The sequence below is a fragment of the Mya arenaria genome, chromosome 17, assembly GCF_026914265.1.
Source record: "Mya arenaria isolate MELC-2E11 chromosome 17, ASM2691426v1".
NCBI lineage: Eukaryota > Metazoa > Mollusca > Bivalvia > Myida > Myidae > Mya > Mya arenaria.
In genome coordinates, this window is record NC_069138.1 from 12443656 (window position 1) to 12456603 (window position 12948).

Sequence of the window (12948 nt, forward strand, 5' to 3'; positions counted from 1 at the left end):
AGTGCACTCTTTGACAATGTTGGTCAGTGAAGCATTTTAGAGTTATACTGAGGATCATATAATAAGTGCACTCTGTGACATTTTGGGGCAGTATGACATTTTTGAGGTTTACTGAGTATTCTATAGTAAGAGCACTCTGTGTCACTGTTGGCCAGTGTGGCATTTTGGAGTTATACTGAAGATCATATGGTTAGTGCATTCTGTGTCACTGTTGACCAGTGTGACATTTCGGATTTATACGGAGGATCATATGGTAAGTGCACTCTGTGACACTGGTAGACAGGGTGGCATATTGAAATAGTATTGAGGATCATAATTATGGTTAATTCACTCGGTGACAATGTTGGCCAGTGTGCCATTATGGAGTTATACTGAGGATCATATGGTAAGTTCACTCATTGGCACTGTTGGTCCGTGTGGCATTTTGGAGTAATACTGAGAATCATATGGTAAGTGCACCCTGTGACACTGTTGGCTAGTGTGCCGTTTTTGAGTTAACTGTGGCCCATATGGTGAATGCTCTCTGTGACACTGTTGGTCAGTGTGCCATTTTTGGAGTTCTACTAAGGATCATATAGTAAGTTGACTTTGTGACACTTTTGGGCAGTATGAAATTTTGGAGGTTAACTGAGGATTTTATGGTAAGTGCACTCTGTGGTACTGGTGGCAAATGTGGCATTTTGGAGTTATTCTGAGCATCATATGGTAAGTGCAATTGGTGACACTGTTGGCCAATGTGGCATTTTTGAGTTATACTTGGGATCATATGGTAAGTGCACTCTGTGACAGTGGTGGCCAGTATGGCATTTTGGAATTATACTGATGATACTATGGGGAGTGCACTCTGTACAACTGGTAGCCAGTGTGGCATTTTAAAGTTATAAGGATGATCCTATGAGGGTCGGCTCTGTGACACTGGTGGCCAATGTAGCACTTTGGAGTTTGACGCAGGGTCATACGGTGAGTGCACTCGGTGACACCGTTGGCTAGTGTGGCATTTTGGGAGTTAAACGGAGGATCATATGGAAAGTGTACTCTGTGACACTGTAGGCCAGTTTGGCATTTTGGAGTTATACTGGGGATCATATGGTTAGTGCACTCAGTGACACTGTTGGCCAGTGTGGCATTTTGGAGTTATACGGGGATCATATGGTGAGTGCACTCTGTGACACTGGTGACCAGTTTGGAGTTTTACTGAGGATCATATGGTGAGTGCACACGGTGACACTGTTGACCAATGTGGCATTTAAGTGATATACTATGTCCCACATGGTAAGTGCACACGGTGACACTGTTAGCCAGTGTGGCATTTTGGAGTTATACTGTGGCCCATATGGTGAGTGGACTCGGTGACATTGTTGGCCAGTGAGCCATTTCTGGAGTCATACTGAGGATAATAAGTGAACTCTGTGACACTTTAGGGAAGTATGACATTTTGGAGGTTTACTAAGGAATCAGCAGTTAGTGCACTCTGTAACATTTGTGTCGAGTGTGGCATTTTCGAATTATACTTATGATAATATGGGAAGTGCACTCTGTGACTCTGGTGGCCAGTGTGGCACTTTGGAGTTGTACGGAGGATCATATGGTTAGTGCACTCTGTGACACTGTTGGCTAATGTGTCATTTCGGGAGATATACGGTAGATTATATGGTAAGTGCACTCGGTGACACTGTTTGCTAATGTGGCATTTTGGCGTTATGCTGAGGATCATATGGTAAGTAAACTCTGTGTCACTGGTGGCCAGTGTGGTATTATGGAGTTGTACTAAGGATCACATAGTGAGTGCACTCTGTATAACTGATGGCCAGTGTGGCATTTTGGAGTTATACGGAGGATTATGTAGTTAGAGCACTTGTTACATCGGTGGCAAGTGTGTCAATTTGAGATTATATAAATGGTAAAAACTAACTAATTGAACTATTAAACTATAAAGTATCGAGGATAGCGGTATCAGATATATACATAGCAAAGTAACTTCCAATTGGAATAATAACGTATTTTTTAAGGTATAGGTAGGGGTTTCAATAATTTTACCTTTTTAAGCAACTCCTTTTAAAAACGATATTCAATTTCTGCAATAACATTGTACTACAGACCCATCCTAAGTACGTATTTCTTAACTCTATTATGTATTTTTTGGTGTTCGTATTACACAAGTGTGATACAGATTTTCTTTTGAATGCAGATTTTAATGCATGCATTGACAAGTCGTATCGTTTCAAGCATATGTTAAACGGTTTAGTTATTCATCAGTTGTACTCTATTACTGAAAAAAAGAGTAGACACAAGGGAGTTTCGGTGGCATTTATTTGGGTGCATGTGAATAAAACATTTTGATATAAATTAATCTTTGAGTTAATACTCAGGTCCCAACAAAGACAGTATTTCAGGAATATTTACCAAACAAATAATTATGTATAAAGGCTTAAACGATAATCTCGTTGATAGCTCCAGTGCATTAATAGTTTAACCTTTTTAGCGCAAAATGTAGCAAAACATTAAGTTTAAGTTTTGAAACATTTTAAAATCATTTGATAAAATATAAGTTGATTCATTGTTAGAAACAAGAGTTGCTTCCAATTTTAAATGACAGAAAGGCCAATCACAGACTGCTACACTTTGTAAAGATAGCAATGATTGACCATGAAACTGATTCTTAATAAGTTTAATTTGAAACTGTGATATATGTAAAAAGTATTCCTTTATCAAGTTAAATTGCGTGTCATTTAAATTTACAGTTTACTCACACTGTCATTTTACAGTGACTGATGTTGAGAAATAACAAATTCCTCTAAACTACCTTTAAGGGCAAATTTCGGTTATGACAAAGTATAATATGTGGCTATTTTTGATACCATTTTGGCATCAGAAAGGAATGATCTTTTATATTAGAATAAGTTTGTACTTATCGTTGTTAACGGTCAATCGGAAGCAGCTCTAGTCCCAAGGTTATATTATGGCTTTCAGCATGAGTGGTAAGTAAATGATGTCTATACTCTTTTTATTTCACAATATTTACACCTCAACTTCCATTCCTTAAATAAACTGTCTATCGGCAATTGCGTTCATCAATCGATGATCGCAACATCTTCGGATATGTTCGGATCGTAATTCATTGCATAACAATATACATGAAAGCTACTGATCTTGTTATTGGTTGTATTGTGTCTGCAGGTCCCGTAAAAAAAATTAAAAGTGTTAATTTATTATATTTTAAATATATTGGTACCAGAAGTGTTTCAATTTTACGTTTTAAAGTGATTTCAAGTGGTTGATCTTTTCCCGCGTTATTGTGACGTCATTTGGAAAAATTGTTTCCGGTTATAGTCGGGTCGTTCTATTTACAGAATGGGTAAGAACGGATTACTGAAAGGTTTTCTTAAATGAAATGAAGTATTTTTAACAATTGAACTATTGGTGTAAATATAAGGAATGAATTGCGGGATTGATGTCATTATCGGGGATATGAACGCAATTGGGTTGGTCAAAGTACGCGTAGAGTCCTTCGGACTCCATACACATTGACCAACCAAATTGCGTTCATACCCCGATAATGACATCAACACCGCAATTCATTCCTTAAATATGAACAGAGTGTATAAAGGATTCAAATAAGAAACACCCTATAACAAATTAAAACAAGAGTACCATGATGGACCTAAATCGCTCACCTGAGTAAAAGAGTTTAACGTTTGTTATCAATATAGCTTCAAAGAATATTGAACAAGAGCTGTCACAGTATGTGACGAATGCCTCCGAATGTGACATTGACATATGAACAAGTGCATGAAAAGTTGATCTTGCCTTTACGTGTCAAATACATATGGCAAGTTATTTTAAATTGACCCTGAACATAAAAAATACCACCCATACTTGACAGTCTACACTCTTATGTCCTCATATTCAGCATTCCATTGTGAATAAACACTTAGTGTATCTTTCACCTTAGAGGTAGGGACATGGGTCTTGCACACGACATGTCTTCTTGGTATGTCAAATACATGTGGTAAGTCATTTTAAAATATGTCCATACAAGAGAAAGTTACAGCCCGGACGCGACAACCTATACTCATTGTCCTTTTATGCAACATTCCATTGTGAATAAACACCTATGTGTGACCTTGACCATAGTTGTAGGGACACGGGTCTTGCAAACGACATGTTGTCTTGGTATGTCAAACACATGTGGCAAGCGATTCTAAAATCTGTCCATACAAGAGAAAGTTACAGCCTGGACACGACAACCTATACTCTATGCCCTTATATGCAGCATTCAATTGTGAATAAACACCTAAGTTTGACCTTGACCTTAGAGGTAAGGACACAGGTCTTGCACGTGACACGTCGTCTTGGTATGTCGAACACATGTGGCAAGTTATTATAAATCTGTCCATACAAGGGACAGAAACAGCCTGGACGCGACAACCTATACTCTATGTGCTTATATGCAGCACTCCATTGTGAATAAACACTAAGTGTGACCCTGACCTTAGAGGTAGGGACACGGGAATTGCACGAGACACGTCGTCTTGGTACGTCAAACACATGTGGCAAGTTATTTTAAAATCTGTCCATACAATAGAAAGTTATAGCCTGGACACGAGTTATTGAGCCGGACACACGGACGGACGGACGGACGGATGGTGCGATTTTATTATGCCAACCTTCGGGGGCATAATTACCATATAAACGCCTCCAAAAATACCCCAGGTGCAATTTGCTTAGGTAACAAGCTACAAGCAAAATATTTTAGGGATTTTTATATAAGTTCATCAAGCCTGAAGCATCAGTCATAAAGTGTTTAACCAACCGAAAGTAGTAATACTACAGATAGTATTTAACATCCACAAAAAAGAGGTTAAATCAGAATTTAAAAAGCTAAAACGTGTTTCTATAATTCCAATACAGTTGGTCCCAAGCAGCCCTATGTATCCGCGGTTAGTGTCAAGCTCATTATCAGACATTCTCCGTGTGGGCTCTACAAAAGTGAAGCAAGGCCGCATCGAACTATATTTTCGGCCACCATCTACCAACATCTGCCATACAAATTTATCAGTTCGGCAGTTGTCTTCGTCCCCCCGCTGCCACTATTTGTAACGTGGGAGACCACCAAGGCCAGCAGACCCCTTTAGAGAAAAGCATTCTCGACCTTGCAGGGGTCGACTGGTCTTATATACAATATATTCTCCGTCGACACGGAGAGCTGATTATGCCAATTTGCATATTACCAAGTACATCAACGTACTATGAACGCCCTTCCGCCTACAGTTTATCCTGATATATCGAAATATGTTTTAAACTGAACAGTTAATACTGACAAATCAAAAATGTATTGTAAACTGAACAAGTAATCATAATACATGTATATCGAAGTGGGTTGTAAATTGAGTCGTTAATCCTGATATATCGAAGTGTGTTGTGAACTGAGCAGTTAATCCTGATATATCGAATTGTGTTGTAAACTAAACAGTAAATCTTGATATATCGAAGTCTGGTGTAAACTGAATAGTTTATACTGACATATGCAGTGGCGTAGCTACATATAGGCCTCGTAGGCCTGGGCCTACAACTTTTTTGAAAAATTACACAATTTAAATAACCCCAAAATGCAATAAAATCTAATAGCTACTCAAACACTTTGAACAACTCAAAAGTTTGTAGTTGTTTTTTAACCAAAGTTTGGTGTTTATTTAAACAACGTGCAGGGTGTATTTCTTGATTTTATTTTAATAATTGCAAATATGATTAAATGAGTGTAATGCACATATAAAAGTTCCCAAATCCACCTAGAACCATCTGGCTTACAATTTTTTAAGGCCTAGCTACGCCCCTGATATGGAAGTGTTTCGTTAACTAAACAGTTAATCCTGACATATCTAAGTGTATGGCAAACTAAACAGTTAATCCTGACATATAAAAGTGTATGGCAAACTAACAGTCAATCCTGACATATCTAAGTGTATGGCAAACTAAACAGTGAATCCTGACATATCTAAGTGTATGGCAAACTAACAGTTAATCCTTACATATCTAAGTGTATGGCAAACTAACAGTTAATCCTGACATATCTATGTATATGGCAAACTAAACAGTTAATCCTGACATATCTAAGTGTATGGCAAACTAACAGTTAATCCTGGCATATCTAAGTGTATGGCAAACTAACAGTTAATCCTGACATATCTAAGTGTATGGCAAACTAAACAGTTAATCCTGACATATCTTAGTGTATGGCAAACTAAACAGTTAATCCTGACATATCTAAGTGTATGGCAAACTAACAGTTAATCCTGACATATCTAAGTGTATGGCAAACTAAACAGTTAATCCTGACATATCTAAGTGTATGGCAAACTAAACAGTTAATCCTGACATATCTAAGTGTATGGCAATCTAACAGCTAATTCTTACATATCTAAGTGTATGGCAAACTAACAGTTAATCCTGACATATCTAAGTGTATGGCAAACTAACAGTTAATCCTGACATATCTAAGTGTATGGCAAACTAACAGTTAATCCTGACATATCTAAGTGTATGGCAAACTAAACAGTTAATCCTGGCATATCTAAGGGTATGGCAAACTAACAGTTAATCCTGGCATATTTAAGCGTATGGCAAACTAACAGTTAATCCTGACATATCTAAGTGTATGGCAAACTAAACAGTTAATCCTGACATATCTAAGTGTACGGCAAACTAACAGTTAATCCTGACATATCTAAGTGTACGACAAACTAACAGTTAATCCTGACATATCTAAGTGTATGGCAAACTGAACAGTTAATCCTGACATATCTAAGTGTATGGCAAACTGAACAGTTTTTCCTGACAAATCCAAGTATATTGTTAACTCAACAGTTAATCCTGGCATATCAGAGTGTATTTTTAACTAAACAGTTATTCCTGCCATATCAAAGTGCATTGCTAACAAAACGGTCCAATCAAAGTGATCTCAACAGTTAACCGTGTTAGCTTAAAGTGTTTTGTAAACAAACATGCTATAATTTGAAAGGGTGTTGCTTACTAACTTTCTGCTTACTTATATGTATATTCGATGGACGAGAAAAGATCATAGACATAGATTAAGATATCGGCAGGTTGAAGTTTTGTTTTCATCTCAATTGAAATCCTTGAAATTACCTACGGGTGTTTTCAAAAAAAAAAATGCTGCCTTTCCTTTAATCAATGGTCTAATGAGATATATAGCAAATATATGCAGATAGTGTGTACTATTGTGTGGAGTGCTTGTTTGCCTATAATTGTGCCAAATTTTAGAGATGTAGCATTATCTGTTAAAAAGTTACAGTGAAATATGTCGTCAAAATTGTAACAAGTGTAACGCTTTTTGTGTGACATTTTTAAATTACCCTTTGTGTAATTTGTTAATTAGAGTTTAAACTTGTTTGTATTGAAAAATGACTCAATGTAACTGAAAATTTGCTATAACCACTTCAAACCGTTTTATACTTTCAATTATAACTCTTACTCGTTAAATTCATAACTAGCATGTTTTAATTCCACCTGTTGAATTTTCAATCATTCAGAATTTCAGAGTTCTCAAAGTACTGGAGCTGCCTTATAAGCCACTATATAAAGAGACTATTTTTCCGATGAATAACAATCTGTTGGCTTTGTAAAACAACTAGCATATTAACTCAAAACAAAGATAATTTGTATCTAGTCTAGACTAACTAACATAACATAGGAATGTCACAAGTGTAACATTATGTGTTTTAAACATCATCATTTTTCCCATTCATGTGTAACAATGCATTTTTTTTTCTTTTTTTCAGTTCCAGGAAGTCCAAAAACAACATGTATAGAAAAAATGATCAAGTGTGGAAGTGAATGACTTCACTACCTAATCATAAATGATGTCACAAGTGTAACGCATTTTGAGCATGTGTGATAAACACATGCACATGGCATATTTTTAGACATTCATAACTCCATTACTCTTCGTTGTGTTAAGTTAACATGCAGGAACATTAAAATATATTTTAAGTATTGCATAGCCAAGTTTTGAGTGAGAACCATTTAAAATACATGACAAATTGTTTTTGTAGAAATGCAGAAGGGAACATTTTCTTTTTAAAACTATTTAGTCAAGTTTTTTTTTTTAAACTAAATTTAATGATTGTTAATTTACATGCCCAGAAATAAAAATATGAAATAAATATGATTATAGAATATAATTATTTAAATTTTGCAACATGCCATGAAACGTTACACTTGTGACATATCATTCATCTTTTGATTTTTATGAATAATACTTTTGATTTACACAGGTAAACAGTAAAGAATAACAATTAAACGTGCGACTGGTGGTCAAACTCCCTTTTAAAGGGAAAAACTTTAAGAATAAAGAAAGGGATAGTGAAAGCAAGCCCTCTTCAAGCTCAAAAGAACGGGTAAAAAGGTACAGGGAGAAACTAATATCAGATCCCAAACTTAAGAAAAAGTTTGAAGAGTTGAAACAAAAGAAGAAGGCCGAGAATGAATTATATAGACAGAAGGTTAAAGAGCTGAGAAAACAACTCTAAATATGATGCAGAAATAAAAGCCAAAGCAAGATTAAGGCAGAAAAAGCACAGAAAGGCTGCTGCTCTTAAAACAGAAGCTGCTGAAAATGCAAGTATGTCATCAGTTAAGTTACTAAGGTCAAAATCAGCAGTGAAAGGGCAGACAACCAGAAAACAAGCAGAACGTGCAAGAAAAACTTTACCAAAAGAATCTCATGCATAGGCTGCTAGCACAGTGAAACATTTTATAAGAAATGCTACCCCTAAAAGGAAGTCACTATTACTAAGTGATATCAATGGAAATGAAAATGATGGTCTATCTATTGCTGAGATTGCTGGAGTTAACAAGGTTGGCAGGCCAAACAAATCTACAGAAAATGTGAAAAGGCGACTGGCGTTTTCTGGGTCAAGCGGATCTAAACTATGGCAAAAGAGCAAACAGCTCAACCAGTACAAAGCAAGAAAGGCAAAGCAAGCAAATACCCCATCTAAACAAAAGCAGCACAGATATTTCTGTCAAATATCACTGTTTGCTCTTTCGATGATTTCCCAAGCAGATTGTGTGTTGAAAGAAAATGCAGTAGATGTGAAACACGTTCGATTCAGTCATTCTATCAAGAACTTAAAAAGAACAGTAATGAGAATGACAGACTTAAACATCACCAGTGGGAAACAATTTCTGAACAGTACACCAATAAAGAGGGCAAAACAGTGGAGTCTAAAAGATGGGTACAATCAGCAAAAGATGAAAACCCTGAATAAATTGTTAATTGTATTGCCTCAAACATGGAATCATTCACTGCACATCAGTTAAGAGCTGATTATCAACATAGAGTTGAAACAAGTTTGATAGCAAACCTCCCACTGGATCACTGCTTGGTGGTGATGGATTTTTCTGAAAACATTTCATTTGTACCTCAGGACGAGATAAAAAGTGCTCACTTCAAAACGAAGCAGGTCACCTTTCATCCTATACACATTGTTAGACATGCTGCCAGTAGCACAGTTGACGAGCCAATTACCATGCAAGAGTCTCTTGTGATCCTATCAGATTCTCTGTCACATAACGCAAATTCGGTGTATGCATTTACCAATTAACTACTGATTCACATCAAGAACAACCCTGTGCCATGTCCTATCAATTATCTTCACAGGTTTTCAGATAACTGTGCCACTCAGTACAAGTGCAAATATGCTTTTGGACATATTGCGAAAATTGAAGATCTACACAATGTCAAAGTCATATACCATTATACAGAGTCTAGCCATGGTAAGGGCCCAAGTGACGGTATAGGGGTTGTTATCAAAATGCGCCTTCAAAGGCTAATTCTCGGTGGAAAGGTAATCATTAATGCTTATGAAGCCTACCTAGCTTTGGTCCAAACACAGGCTCCTGCATTATGCAAGAAGGTGTTGTACATCCCTCAACGTTAATTGACCAAGGGACTACAACAAGAGATTGGAGGTTTGCAAACTGTGAAAGGTACACAGTCGTTTCACATGGTTCGTACAAAAGAGGGACAGTCTGGTGTTCTTGAATGCAGTGACCTTAGTTTTTGGTGTTTGCCGTGTTTAGCTGGTCACCATGGGCCTTGTTACCTTTCCAACTTTCGCCTTCCAAAAGAGACTCACCGCATTGTAAAGAAACAGTCAATTGATGGAACCAGCAGTAGTATCCTTCATTTTTTATACATATACAATCGAAATAAACATAATCGAGCAAAATCGTATCATCATTGCATATACATGTAGATAAAGCTTTAAAACGTAGTGCTAATTTATTTTGCTAATATTCTTGCACGCTTTGCATGCTCACTGTTAATCCATACTTCGTTGATTTTGTACATGCATGTATCAACTTAAGTGTTTATAAAGTTCCTTTTTTCGCCAAAAGGCAATAGGTTTAAAATTCACTCCAAAAACAATATAACTGGGAGTTTAGAATTATAAGAAAATTATAATTTTCTGTAAAATCTAAAGTTATTGTAAAACTTTATGCAAAACCTATTTTATTCTATTTTTGCACTTACCCCAATTGCACACAGCTGTACAAGATCATAAATGTATGTTTTAAACTAACATTTCTACTAGATCTGCATGTTCACTAAAATCATTCTGATCTTTGTTCTAACTGCTTGCTTGCAACTACTAACCCTTAGCTTCTAATCAGCTGTATGCAGTAATAATGGTGATGGGAATGCTCAAAGTACTGGTATCATGTAACAGAGTATCCAGTCATACTCTGATCATGTTTCCATGGTTGAGAACAGTATGTCCACTTTTGCCAGCAGCATTACAACAAAACCCAAAGCCTCAAACCTGTTACTTAAAAAAAATAATTCATTTATGGATAGAAAAGAAATAGTTATTTTGTTGAGTTCTGATGTATAATTATATAAACTTAAAGACTTCGTTGCAGTCCGTCTATCTCTCAGAAGAACAAAAAAGATGTTTATAGCCAAGGTAAGTCTGCTTTAATTAATGATCACAACTTAGCTAACATAGAATATTAAGCCACCATTGTAAACCTTTGTACACACGTAAATATTGAAGCCAAACATAAAGCCATCCGCTAAAACACCAGGATTCTTGTTAAAACTTAACAAACACTTTCAACAGTATTGTTTGTATTATAAATTTTATACTTGAGAATTTTATTCAAAATAAATCTTTTCTGTTATAGGTAGTCGAAGTTGACAACGATCTCAGGGTTCGATTTATGAAGCCAACATCTTCTTTAAATGTATACACCTGGCCAAGTTCTGATGACATTGCCTGGCACGCAATATCTGACGTCATACAGAAACTGACATGTCCAGATCTCATTCCAGGGAGGGGAATAAAACTTAAATTTACTGCTAAGGAATTACAACAGTGCAAAAGTAAACTGTAAAATGTTTTAGAAGCACTGTGGTGAAAAAGATTAGTTGGGCAATAAAATGACAGGAGTGTTTTATAAATGTTAAGAGTTTATAAATGTTAAATCAGTTAAGTTAACAGTTCTTAGTTTTTCTTTCATGGTATTGTAAGTTGTTTTATTTTTTGTGATGGATATAAAACAGTAACTGTTAAATATCTTATTGTTAAAGGCAAAAATGCATAGGTTGTTTCTATGTCACGTTGCTGCTTGTTTGTCACAAGTGTAACAGTTATTTCAAATTTAGTAAGTAGTAAGTACTACTGTCAGCATTGAGTTGAATCAATTTCTCTTAGTATTCTAGTTGTTCATGTCCAATTTGTTGTGTAACACTGTTGTTAAAAAGATATGCTCTTCTATCAATAGGATGAAAAGTGGTATAAAACAGACAGTTCTGATAATATTCAGGCATAATGATCATGTCAAATTATTTTATTCATTTATTCAATGGAATTAATCAATAAACTCACTTGCAGATACATATTTTAATGACACATATATGAAAAACAAACTTTAAAGGTGATGAAAAATGTTTAGGTATTTCCCTACTTTTTTGTCACAAGTGTTACATCATGTATCATTTCCTTTACCATCTGCAACTGATAATTCAGCCATTTGAAATGCTATATACAGTTTTATTTCACTAGAGTAATGCATAATTAATAATAGAATGTTGTTTCAGCCACTTTCTCCTTATCTACATGTAAAAAGGACTGTCATATGTTGAACGCTTTAATGTTAGACATATGCTTTTGTAATTTGTGTTAGTTTAAAGTTGAATAGTTATGTGTTATAATGCATTTTAATCAGTAATCATTACATACATATGCTTGGTATAGTGATAATTTATGAAAGACTTCTTTATTTAAAGAAATTACTTTAAGCACTATTGTTGTCACAAGTGTAACAATTTCTAGGAAATATATACATTTTTAAAACATGCATTTAGATTCGCAATCTTGAAAGGCAAAAACATCTTGATAGTTAGTGTACTTTGGGAGAGGGCATACATTCTACATATTATTTACCTACACATAAAACCATTTGAAACGATGTTTTGATTATATGTGGTCACGAGGCATTCAAAATCTGTACAACGGGTATATAAAATGACACTCAATGCACCAGTCAATTGTAACCACGACCCCCCAGGTCCGAGGGTATACCGGGGATAGCCGGGGAAATGGGCCGTGTTTTTACCTTCCCGATGGCCCCGCAGTGCCGGGAAAATGCGGTGGTTTTGTCTTCGCGCCAATTATAGCGGGGAGTGGGTCTTATCTAGGGTCTCTGGGGTGCTGTGGCATTTCTCGGGCGGGGTTTTTACCAACAGTTCGTCACCACAGGGCGTAGATTTTGCCCGGGCTTAGCTGGACCCAAAGTCAAAGTCCCCGCTAATCCCTGGACATGGTGTGTGTGTGTGTGGGGGGGGGGGGGGCTGTGGCTGGTGCATAACTTAAATTGTGCACTATTCAATGATCAACAATGTCAGAGTGCACATGTTAA

General features: G+C 36.2%; 1 protein-coding gene across 2 annotated transcripts in view; it reads right to left on the reverse strand.

Moving 5' to 3' along the window:
- LOC128223876 (uncharacterized) overlaps nt 1–12948 on the reverse strand; it is a 33996-nt gene that overhangs the window by 20668 nt on the left and 380 nt on the right. The window lies entirely within an intron of this gene.